The 13147-nt window shown below is 42.0% G+C and overlaps 1 protein-coding gene across 3 annotated transcripts in view; it reads right to left on the bottom strand.

Moving 5' to 3' along the window:
• Positions 1 to 13147, bottom strand: part of ST6GAL2 (ST6 beta-galactoside alpha-2,6-sialyltransferase 2) — a 186438-nt gene that overhangs the window by 91419 nt on the left and 81872 nt on the right. The window contains exon 2 of one of the 3 annotated variants that reach the window (XM_068925578.1): positions 3865 to 4030. The exons of the other annotated variants lie outside the window; for them this stretch is intronic. The gene's annotated coding sequence lies outside the window, so the exon portion shown is untranslated. The remainder of the gene's footprint in view (positions 1 to 3864; positions 4031 to 13147) is intronic. 3 annotated transcript variants of the gene reach the window in all.

Raw genomic sequence — 13147 nt, forward strand, 5'->3', positions numbered from 1 at the left:
TTCATGGAGACAAAGGCAGATGAAATGAAGCTGGCTGGAAACTGGAACATTTTTAGACTGAAGGAAGAAAATTTCTCCCTGACCAGATAAAAACTGATGTCAGGTTTGCTTAATGCAGCAAAGGATGACCTTAAAAGGCCATTCTAGTGGCGGAAATGCTCATTTGGCCTTCAGAAATACAGCACAAAATTCAGCAGAGTGGTAAGCAGAAAGATCTGGACTGTTGCTACACTGAAATCTATAAAAGATGTCAGAAATTCTCTTTTTGATAAGACTAATGTGGTCAAGGAGGTAAAATCTCCCAATATGGACTAAGTTCCCAGAATAGTTTCCTTCATACGTGGATGATATACAACTATTAAGACCCCTTTGTCCTAAAATAATTGTGTCTTTAGTAAGATTTATATCGGTACTACTGTCTAAAGAAGAAAATTAAGATTTTCTTCCCATTGAGCTAAACCAATGCAAAACCTGTGTTTAGATCAGGCCTTACTGACAGCTTAGGCAGCCTTAATTTTCCAGTACACCACTGCTTAGGGAAGAGAGTCAGAATACCTGCAATGGCACCTAAAATAAAACGGAAAACGGCAGCACTGAAATCTATCCATGGCCCAGCAGCTTCCAACCTGAGGCATGTCTGCAATACTGACTGCAATATTTAGTAGATGCCTAAATAAGAATCTCAGTATATATGGAGAAAAGATTAGTGAGGTGGATACCTAGTTCCTACGCAAAGGCAAAGCCTTCTCTTTAAAATCTCCAGAATGACCTGGCCGGTAGGCACGGACAGCAAAGGCGCCAGCTTGAAGCACAGAACCTATGTTCACTTTAATTCCAAAACACCTTTGAGGAGGGTAAGGTCCTCTTTTTTTGCACAGTGGTTAAAACATGTACACAAGGTATGAGAGAGTTGCCTCAATCACCTCATCAAGCCCCAGAGGATTAAGCCCCCCCATATCTTGTCCTATAAGCGTCACACATATTAACTAGCCAGCAGAACCCCTCTTCTGTGATGGGGCACCGTGCAGCTCTCCTACTGAATTGGGGGCACGGTACAGCCTAGAAGGCCAAAGTCGAGGGGCCAGAAGCAGCGCAGGGGAGGGGGAGCCTAATTCTAGCCTTGGGCTAGGGCAGACCTGCCTTTCCAGATGGATTTTTCAGCATTCTGTGCAACCTCCCTGAAGTCTGTATGGACAGTACAAGAATGTAACCTTTTAATGAGAAGCATATGTGCCAGGGATAACCTTATCAGACCTGAACACAAGCACACACAGGTTGAAAAACATTTGGCCTGACAACATAGATTCTTCTTGCAGCTTTGCCAAGAGTATCCATGCCAATTCAATCAAACACAATAATGTATTGTTAAGTAATGAGTTTCTCAAAAAGGGCCAAACTCCGTGTTATGCCTCACAGGAACAACTACGCAAGTGGTCCTTTTGTGCACAAGGCTCTACAAGTTAATGCAATTTGAAACCAGCATCACTCTCATTTGGCTGTAGTTTCTTTCTAATGCAAAGCTGTTATGGTCTTGCAAGAGTAAACTGGGAGGTGTGCAGACTTTTAGGCTTGATTATTCTTAATTACCAGGGCAGATATACAGGCACATGAAATATCTGACAACAGACTGGAACCACACTTTCAAATAGCTGGCTGCAGTCCCCTGCTAGAGCACGCAGTCACATCTCCCACAATTATTAAGGCATCTTTGCCCCAGAAAAGTCATGTCTACATAAAGAACTGTACTGGTATTACTATTAACAGAAAAAAAAGTAAATCTACAACCTATTTAAATCTACTTTAGAAATTAAGCACAGTCTAACCTCCCTGTTGGAGTACTGGGTTTCCCTTTGCAATTTCTTTAGGAGGCTGTTGGTGATTCTGCGTGCTGGGCTATATGCTGGTGCTGCATAGGGGGCATTCTGCTATTGGGTTTCATGTGTTGTCCTGCCAGTGCAGACAAATGTTCTCAACACCTCATAGACACCAGCTGGACCATTCTGCAGAGGCAAGTGCAAGGGCTTTTTGACCCTGCTATCATACCTGGAATTCTGCTATGGGATCTCACTGTTCTTTAAACAGTGGCTGGAAGTATTGTTCTCATTTCTGGCCTCCCTTTAAGCACTGCAGAGTTGATCTCAGAGAAATCTCCCACTGGCTGTCTTCCTGTCATTCTCAGTTCTCCTCCACCTTGAGAACCAGAGCAGCTTCCCTCCTGGTTCTGCTGCGGTGAGCTCAGTGCATAGTTGCTGTGTAAATAAGTTAGTCATTTCAAAAGTCAGCTATACAATATGAGGCATTATGCCGGGTTCAAATCAAAACCAAGGACCAGGTGAAGTCTGCAAAGATAAGTCATTTTACACTATCAGGAAACTTCTCCCATGATTTGTTATTATTTTATTTCTGAGACTCTGAATACTTGCTGTGCTGCCTTTAGCCTTCCCATCTAACATTTTGTACCTTACAGGAATGTGTCCGCAGGAAAACAAGGAATGTAGGAGGAGGGGCAGAGGTAACGTGGGAACACATCACAAAGCTTGCTGCACAGTGAGTGCAACCGATGCCCTGATGCACACACTGATTAGGGATGCACAAGAAACAAGAACCCCCTGATGCTTACAAATAAGAAGGCCCTCAAGACAGGCAAGCAGTTACGTATTACTATCTTTGGGGTCTTCTCTGAGAGAGAACAGAGCCTCAGGCACTGCTCTGTCTATCCTTGCTGAAGCTTCCAGACATGCCAGCAATACTTCATGGTCAATGATATCAAGCAGCAGCTAGGAAAAGTCAGTGAAGACTCTTGATACTCATCTGGATGGAAGAAAACTAGAGACAGTCACTGCTAGTGCAGCTTCTGAAACTCACTCAGGCATGACTTAGACAGCTAGGGTCATGCCAGCTCTAATACACTATTACTAACCTAACACTTTTATGAGATAAGTTGCTTTATTAACAACAATGTTATTATTATTGTCTTCTCATTGCATAATAAAACATAAACAAAACAAAACAACAAATAGACAAAAGACATACAAGATCATATTTGCAGTTAATGGAAACCTTTATCAGTGCCAATTACACTGACTTCAACATAACTGTAACAATTCAGTCTGGTTCATGGTGCAGGAGGATTTTGTTATAGAAACATATTGTACAGCCATAATGTTAACCTCCCCACCACCCTGCTGCCTCCAAAAGAAACACATGTCATTTCCAGTGTGACCTATATTAATAATGCAGAAGCTGTGCTGTGTGCAACTGGGGGCTTAAAATCAGGATTTTCTTCCATGGATAACTTCCCCAAACTAGAAGATTATTCATGTTAAATAGGGATGTTGCATGGCCATTAGCACTCAAAAATACCTCACTTTGCATGTCAGGTCAGCCAAATGGCAAAATGTCTTGACCTAGTTTCCTAGTGCTTCAAATTTTCTTTCACCTGGACAGGCTGAGAGCTCCAATTCATGCTTTCAGGCATCAAGTAAGTGAGAGCCTGAAAGCCATGGGAGCTGTGACTAAGCTAGAGCCCCTGTGTATAAAAGCTGGGTACTCTGTTTGTTATAAAAAATCCTAGATCAAATCTTTTCACTCTCTCAGAACAGTATTTAGCAAACTTCCTGGTAACTTTTAGAAATTTCTTGCTATTCTTCCAAACAAAACAATGACCCTTCCCTGCCTCAATTTCAGATTTTTCCTGGAGCTTAGGTGATTAGTTTCAACTAGATCTTCTAAGAGCATGTCAGTTGATTTTATATTACAAGGCAGGCAAACCTCTCAGGTCTGGTAGAATCATCTTTAGAGCCATGTTATATGTTAGAGTGGCCAGGATCCTACAGTAAGGAAATAGAAATGTCATAAAAGTACCTGAGGTGTGATCTTCTGAGAATGGAAATCAATCTAGCTCAAACATGTTCAGTGGCTGCCTGTTGCCTTCAAGGTGTTGGTCTGTGAATCTACGAAGGCGGTGATGGACTTCAGATTTCCACTCTACAAAACCCAGCTGCCACTATTGCAAGAGGGCTTTCTCTCACTAAAGAAAACCACGAGAGAAACCCATTTAGTTTCACAATATGAAAACAGATAAACTTAGTAGCGTCAAAGCATGATATGGGGAGGACACAAATCCGTAAGACTGAGGTGGTTCTTTCAGCCAAATGTCTACCTGCAGTGAACACTCAATAAAACCTGTGGGCTACTCTTCATAGAAAACTGCTTTCATCTGAACTCATGGACTGATTAAAAACAGCTTCTATGGTGTTCCAGGTATGAGGCCTGCATTTGTGATTAAGGTCCAGACAGTAGTGAGTGACTCAGATCAGCTATAATCCAGAGCTTCCACATCGTGTCTATCTATTTAGTTGATAGAGATGAATAATTATGTTTTGTTCAGGAGCATGAAACTCAGGTATCAAAAATACTTTTCTCAATTAATTCTCTAAAGATTTGGTTCTTAGTAGGCCTGGATAGCAGGGGAGAGGAATCACTCCTTTTTTTCTTGATCTTAAGCACCACTGTAGTTGATTTGAATATGTTCCAAATTTCAATGGCAAAAATTGGATTTATTTTTATTCAAAAGAGATAATATTTCAGCTATCAAGAGAATAATTTCATGAATGTTACTGTTTTTATTATAGGCATGCAACAATGGCTTTTCACAGGAAATAATTCTCAAACATTTACATTTAAAAAACAATGCTGTTGGTATTGCAATGCTGCTTGTAAAATTAAGTGATTTTTTTAAAGCTAAGGATGGTCAAAATCTCTTTCACTAGGTGTGAGGGCTGTCTAAGAAAAATATCATTTCTTTCACCTCTCTAGTTCTGAAATGTGATTGAGTGTAGTTAAAAGAAAAAGCAGAAGAAAAATTGTTTCTAGGCTGTGGTTATGAATGGCAATTTTCATCCTTGAAAGTAGTAAAATGACTGATCCATAAATCTTTCAAAAGTAGCGTTTAGAATAAGCACAATAATTCAGACTTAACTATGTGGTCATAACTAGGATTCTTTAATACATAATAGGGTCCAAAGTTTCATGAGTCTCATAATAAATCTTGGTTTAGTCTGCAGAAAATAGCAGGGTTCATGCTCAGATGTGCTCATTTAGATTTATAATTTCTTTTAAACTGGTTCATAAGACCCTAGCCTCAATATTGTTAGTGAGTTTGGCAGGCAATATAAATCCTGGGTGGATTTTTTACAGAGGGCTAATAATTTATCCTAAAAACGCATGGCTCTATTGAATAACTTTCTGACGTCATTAAGTTAGTTTTGTTTTCTCTCAAATTCTATAAAATCATTTCTTCCAATATTCTAGGCATTTCAGCTCTGCAAAGAAAATAATCATAAAGAGGGATTTCACATTAAGTGACAGTAGCATTAATATTCCTGTTCTTCCAATCCCACATCAAAAAGAGAGCTTGGGTTCCCCAAATAACAACAACAGCAAACAGGCTTTGCTTCTATTTTCAGCATGTATCATTAGTGAAGATCAGATATGCTGATCAGTGAGGCAATTTGCAGGCAGGATGTTGGAAGTGAGAAAGTCTGGGATTTACTGCCAGCTGTATCATGGAGTTCCTGTGAGAAGCTGGCCCAGTCATTCAGCTCTTGCAATACTGCCAAACTCAAGTATTCAAATCAGTTATCCAGTTCTTCCTCTCACTTTAAGTCGAAGATTAAAAAAAAAAAAGTGATTGTTGGTACCCCTTGCTTCTTGGCTTGCAAGGTTCACCGCGGTCCTATTTTACAGGTTCCCACAACCACCCTTCAGAACCACACACATACACCATTTTATTCTCGAATGGAATTGAGATTCTCCTGTAATCTGTTGGCTTCAGAAGCTCTAATATAGGATGGGATTTGCAGTGGGACCATGAATTGGTAACTACTGTCCTGGTGGGTCCAGCTTTCCTGCTTGTAATGAGAACAGTCTTCCACTGACTGCACCTGCTGCACATGGATTTACAAAGATTTAGTTCCAGTTTGCAGGTCTCTGAACTGCTCAGAAGAAAGGTGCTAAATCTGTGCTGTGTACAAAATGATGTAATATCCGACTTTGAAGTCTGCTCAACTGTTGGCCAGGCAGCTGATGAGGCTTATCCAATTTCTGGAGCCCTTCATCTGCTCTATAAAATGAGAAATAGCTGTATTTATGTAAATAGTAGATAAAGTGCCAGTAGGTGGCACTTGAAAATATTTGCTCTGCTTCCTGGGCTTTATTGGAACAATAAAAACATGTTACTCTGCACTGCAAGTGGTTTCCTGTATACAGCTCTTTACATCATCTCCTATCACGAGGTGGTCTGTTCCTGTGCTCTGTCATACTGGTGCCTGTCAGTGTAACTCGAGTGACTTCCTGCAGTTGTGCTGGTGTGACGGAAGAGTCAGGTCCAGTGGGGCATGTCTGCCCCCTGCAAGCTCCTGGGCTTCAAAACGCCTCCCTTAACCTCCACACAGACCAGTCATTAAGCTTTGTGAGCATGGGCTCGCAGTGGAGAGCATGGGCTCTTTTCTATAACACCAACTTTCTGGAATTGTAATTTTGTAGGATTTAACTGCACAGAAAACAACTGTTAAGAAGGTCTTCTTTGATCTTTTCACAGACTTCCAAGCTCATTTTATCTTACTGCACTTTGAAGTAATTGTAAACAATGGTATGGAAATATAGAAAGAAATCTCTCTAGAGAAGGATGGGGAAATTACTGCAGTGAGAAACCATAGAAAATAGAGCTATGAGGGACTATGAGAGGTTGTACACTGTAAGCATTTGATTTAGCATGGGTTTTTGAAGGTTACTGCAGTATAATGATGTCAAATCAATTTAAAAACATTCTTTGCAGAAATATTGTGTTAAAAAGGAAAGAAACTTGTTTCTGAATGCATGACCAAATAAAAAAAGTTGAACATTTTCTATCACAAAATAAGTTTCAACACATGGCCTCTGCCTTTCTTCCTACCCTTGGCATTTCATGTCAGTGTAACTTCTAAGAGTTGTTGCACTTGCAGTTAGTGATTTCTCTTGTGAAATGCAAGAGAGTGCAGAATCAGGCCTGACACACTACAAAATTTTACATTATGGTTTTGTAATGAGAGAAACAGTATTACTTGAAGTGGAAGGGGAAAATGGTCCTCTAGTGTGCTTTTCTACAGTAGCAAGGGAAAGCTAGGAATATGGTGGAAAGTAATTTAATGTTTTGACCTCTTTTGATTTCTTTCTAAAACACTTCCGTGTACTGTGAGAACTGAGCTATAACCCCTGTACCAATTATTCACATTCTTTAATCTCTTTCCATTATCTGCCAAATCTGAGTTTCTTAATCCCTTCTTCTACTGGAAGGGGAAAAGCTGCTCTCCACCCATAAAGATTCAAATGCTATTAAAAAGCTGAAGAGAAAACCTGTGAACTCTTCTTTCTTCTAGCAAGAAATAAATCCTAAAAGCTAGAAACTGCCTCTGAGAATTAGGGAAAAGGAAGAAGATGTAGCATGGGGGCTGAGTGTGATTTCACGTGCCCTGCTGGTGTAGGTTACAAGTAATTCTGCTGAAGTGAGTGGGATGGCAGTGGTGCAGGCCTATTCAGGATGTATTGTTTCTTGATGGAATCTATCACAGTAGACATATGTGAGGGCAATTTACATTTTATTGTCATTGTAGACGTGCTATTCATCTTACAGTACTTACAGTCAGCCAGTAAAGATCTTACAAGGCAGCTGGAAAGCAAGAGAAGCAATCAATTGGCCATTAAGGCATATAGACCATTTTTAAGATGTTGCAGACTTCTTAACCCTCTTCCTATCTTTCCAGCATGCTTTTTGTGCAGTCAGGAACTGTCATAAGAGACTATAACATCCAGTGACTCTCATACTTCTAGAGCCCAGGAACACTTTCCTCTTTAACCAAAAAAAAAGCCATCCTTTGACATGGGGAGAAGATCTGTGCGAGCCAAATTTGTAGCTAGAAGATGCCCTTCCGTGGTCACTAGGCTTTCTAATTCCCTGCCAAGGTTAATTGGGACCTCATTATACTTCTTCTAAGAAAAGACAGGTAAGGGTGAAATAACTTCTCTGAACCGGTAGAGGTTGTCAGGTCTCGAGCAAATCATTGTAGACATATCTGTGTTGTAAACTGTGAGAGTCTCAGATCATAATTCTCCGCCCACACCTCTTTCAAGGGTCTTGGGCTAAATGGAACACATTGCCTTTGCTTTATAGAAAATAAGCACAAGACATATGTTTTAATGACAATAGGCACATCGAAAGAAATAATGCCTAGATCTCAGTTGGGGATAAAAGCCTCTTAGGGAAAATTGGAGGTTAGGGAAAGCATGGGTTATTTCCTCTCTAGCAAGGGCTCCCAAGCCATTGTTAGTGAGCCACGGTGCACCAGCCACTTCAAGTTGGCTCACACCTGGATAGAGTCAGGAGTTACCTCTGTTAAAGGTGGTTCAGCTGTCAGAGTTGCTGCTATGTGTGACATAAACTGTCACTCCTGATGGCACCTGGCCAAAACAGAGCTGACTCTGAGCTCTGTAGGATTGTTCTTCCTCTCAAGGACATACTGTTAGGATGTCTTCCAGACTGCTTTGAACATGTGTGCTAGCTCCATTCCTCTTCTTCCCTCATGTCCATTGTGTTGTCCTGCTTTATGCAAGCACAGAGAGAGCCTGCAGTGGGACTAGGCATCTGGCCTAACATGCTAACATTGGTCTGAGCAAAACCATGGGTAAAGGATGAGGCTGTGAAGAGCTCCAGGGCTTTTTTGGGAAGCTGGATTGGATATGTTAATATGCACAACATGAAAAGCAGAGTTGCACTTGTTTACATTGTAGTCTTAAGCAATGTGTATTTGCTTTATTAGTGTGAAGTTAATTTCGTGATATTAAATTTGCAATTGCAGTGTTACAAAGCCCCAAACAGACTCATCTTAACTGTAAAAGAAGGGGTCATTTCATCTCGCTTTTCAGCATTCGGAACAGAGAATTCAGTCCCACAGCTTTCACCGACATGACAAATCCTCATTCATACAGGAAAAATCCCTTTGAAGGTCACTCAGAGGTGAATGGCTATAGGATCAGGCCTGCAGAATGCACTCGTGGGTTTGCTTGCTCTTTTACTGCTTTTAGTCTATTCAGGTATCTCTATTGAAAGTGCAGCTAGACATTGCATTAAACCGAAGTCAATACATTTTTGTCTTCAAAAATATGATAGGACAAGTCACAAGAGCATTTTGCTATTGATGAAGCAGAATCTTCTCAATGAGTAGTCTACCAGTGGCAATAAACCAAAATATTGAAACTGAGAGTGCAGCAGGTATATAGATTTTGACAGAAAATTGAATTATAGTGGGCAGTTCCATCTCCCACCCTCCTCAATTACTTCTCTTAACGGCACATTCAAATCAATAAAACCATGTTAAGTAAAATAGAATAAGAAATTACTTCAACTGTGTTTGGATCTGATTCCTGAATCTTCCAAATTGCTTTCTTTAAATTGAGAATTAAGTTCTACCCAGCCCTCGTGAGAGTGAAATTGTCCTCACTCAGGTGAAGAAGCAAATTGCATCTAAGAAAAAAATGAAATGAACAAAGTGGTAGGGAGAACTTTCTTTCAGGGCCCTCTTGCCCTACCAAAATCCATGCAAAATACTGCCAGGGCAGCCACATTCCTGTTTCATCCACATTTTTCTCAACAGTCCTCCTCTTTCCTCTATATCTATCACTGGCCGTCTTCACCCTGAAGTCCTTCAGTATCTGGCAACACCTGGCTTGTGGTAACCACCACTTATCATGTTGTTCAAAATTGCATCACTGTTATCTTATACCACTTTTTTGCATTGAGGTCATATTTCTCAGCTTCTCATGATACAACAAGCTGCTCAGTCCAGGATCATCTATTTGAGAGGTGTACAAACAATGCCTAGAACAACATTACCTTGTTCTGGGAGAATGGTAGCACTAGAAATACTGCCATCAAAACTAATGCTACTCCATTGCAAACAATATTTATCCCAGCTGTTATTTGAGTTGCATTCGAATTTACTACGTAGATTGTTCCTGCAGGAGTGCAACACAGCGTCCCTAAGGCTCCTGTTACCCAAACAATGAAAGCATCTGCTGCAGACAGGAGCAACTCTCTGAATGAGCCTCTCTGTACGGGATTTAGAGCTGTGCAAACAATAGGAATTCCAGGGTAGGGTTCCAGAAGTCACTAGGTTAACAAGACTTTAATTATCTAGTGTTGGGAGTTTTATTAATGAACAGGTGTTTTCATTTTTATAGGATTTTTTCAACATGGCTGGACATGTGTATTATTTGTCCATTAATCTTCAAACAGGCTTCAAACAGGTGTGAATTTACTGATGTGGATTTAGCAGTGGCGGGGGTGGGGTGGGGGGAGGGGAGATGGGACAAAGATATGTGAAAGGCTAAGGAGGTTGTGGCTCCTCCATTAAAACCCATTGTTTCAGGGCAGGTGGTGTGGCCACAGGGTCACAGGGCTGTGCCATCATCCTTCCCTTCAGGTTCAAGCTGGAGATGAGTTTTCCCTCTTGAAAGGAAAGAAATACGCTGTTGTGCTCCAGACTCAGCATGGGAAGTATTTTCTTCAGCAAAAGTTACCGTCCTGGAGAGCATGTAAGTTCTCATGCTCTTTCACTGCAATGTTTGTGTCCTATAGCCAATGTCCCTCCCTGTGCTGCATTTTAAGATGGATCTGCATTTGGCAGCAGGGCCTTCAGATGGTGCGAAAATTGTGCAAATCTACTGGCAAGGCTTCAGAGGAGTTCAAAAGAGGATGATGATGTTCATTATCAGATCAATGCAGTAAAATACTGCCTATATTCAACGTGGACCATGCAAATCAGCTGCATGTTTCTCTTCTGACTCTTAGCAGTATAAAGCTTAGCACTTGCAGCCTCAGGTTGCAGATCTGATGCTCTAAAGGCGTCATATTTTATAATAGCAATATCCATTTTCTTGCCTGTCCCAGTCTCCAGAGGACTTATTTTGAGTGACCTAACCTGACCTAGTTTTCCTTTTCCAAAGTAATCTGATATTTTTGAAAATCTAAAACCTTTGTTTCCAATTCTCTGTTACTCCAGCTTAAAAATGGTCGTGCCTAACTGAGTGCTTAAAAGCACAGTGATATTCACTCCATTATTATTCAGTGCTAAAATCTTACAATGAGTAGATGACCCAGCCTAGAGAGTGTAACAGCTCTGTTCCTGGCCTTTGTGAGGAAGGAACAGAAAAGAGAAGTTAGAGATATTCTCATCTAATTATCCTTCACATCATAATTACCAAAACTGCAGGGAGAAAAGAAGTGGGGGGCAGAGGGGTAAGGACAACTCTACCTGTCCTTGTTCTGCTTTGCCACACCAGGTGGAGCTTTTGTGAGGGAGTCAGAGAGGATAAAAGAGAAGTTGCTGAGCCCTTAGCATTTTACAGCCTTTAACTATATTGTCATAAGAACAGTCTCTTTTTGTGTTTTAAGTTTGGAAGTATCAGAATGATGCAGTTCGCTTTGCTCAGTGCCACCGTATGAGATTTGTCCACCTAATTTAGGCATCTTATTTCTATCCATCTACAGGCACCTGGTGAAGAAGTCTTCTGATATAAGTGCTTCTGTTAGCTGCATTTGTCAGTGGAGATATGTAAGGGTCTTTGAGGGCCTCCAGAGAGAGGTCCTACTTAGACAATACATTTAGGTGGAACTAAGATGGAACTTGTAAGCCCTTTTTAAACTTTTTTCTTTCCAATGAAAAATTAGAATATCTTCCTCACTGATGACCCTTTATTTCCTTCTTTGTCACAAATCTGCCTAATTTCCTAGTTTGCCCTCACTGTGCCACAGCCCGCTTTGTTTCTTGGTCTGCCTTGTGTCCATTTTGTTTCTCTCTCCTGTGTTTCTGATTCACCATTCGCTCCCCTCTGTCTCTTTCACCTCAGTACAAAATGCATTTTTACTTCTCCCTTGTCCCAGAATCTAGCTGTGACCAGCGGGAGACTCATCTCATGGCTCCTTTCATCTCCTAAAGCTCATTGAAAAACATGGTTTTTTCACTGCCTGAATTCTTCCTCACCAGTTCTGGGTCAGGCCATTTCAAGCTTCAATTCTGTCCTTTGGGTGTTGCTCAGACTCGTTCACAATGAGTTTCTCACATACTTCTCTCCCAATTTACTCTCAATAACGTTGGTCATGTCCTTAAAATGTTGTTCCTCGGAGTCTACAAGTCTTATTCCTTCCTCATTTCCCGCTTTCCCCAGGTTTGTGCTACCAGGCTAATACCAGCTAACTCTTGGAGGCAAGGCACATGAGCATGGGTTGGGCGCAGCTCCAGTAAAAGGGAATGGAGTCTGCTAAGAGATTAGTTTTGTCAGCTGGTGCTACTCAATGGGACTGAACAGCTTTCAACACTCCCCTGATCCTTCTCCATCAGCATCCACACAGCACCTCCTCCAGAGCAGCCTTCTCATCCCCCTTTCCAGCAAGAGGGAAGGGATCTCCCAGACTCTGCCTGGGGCCAGGAGAGGGTCCTAAACCCCGTTCTTGCCATCTGGCTGCCTGGGCTCCAGGCCAGCTTAGAGATGGCGCAGCTAGTGGCCTTGAGGAGCCCTTGCAGAAAGCCTTTCTGGGAGACTGCAGAGGGGACTCTCCCATTTTTCCCCTGGGAGTTGCTTTATGCTGAGGCTCTCATCTTTGATCCTGCCCATGCAGCCATGCCTGTGCCTGTGCCTTGATCTGGACCCTGACCTGTGACATCCCAGCCGGGCCCCTTCTCCATGGTCCATCACGGGGCTGTGTCTGACCCCAGTTGCCCTCATTGGGCATGATCTGAACCCCGACTCACCCAGTCTGGCCACGGCTTGGCCCCATTCCCGCGGCAGTGCACAACGTCTGGGACGGAGGCTGCGCCAGCTGCCCCTAGTGCTCTGCTCCCTCGAGGTGGTGGGATGGGCCCTGGTGGCCAGGCCCAGCCCTTCTGCTGCTGGTCTTCCGACCTGGGGAGCCCCCTGCCTGTGCTGCATCCTGGCAGTCCATGGTTGTTCAAAACATACCTATCTTACTGTTTTGTGCTAGCATTTTCTCATCAGTATTGCCTATTTTCTCTGCAACCTTATTAGCACATCCTGCTCCATAGTCCCAGCTAGC

The sequence above is a fragment of the Struthio camelus genome, chromosome 1, assembly GCF_040807025.1.
Source record: "Struthio camelus isolate bStrCam1 chromosome 1, bStrCam1.hap1, whole genome shotgun sequence".
NCBI lineage: Eukaryota > Metazoa > Chordata > Aves > Struthioniformes > Struthionidae > Struthio > Struthio camelus.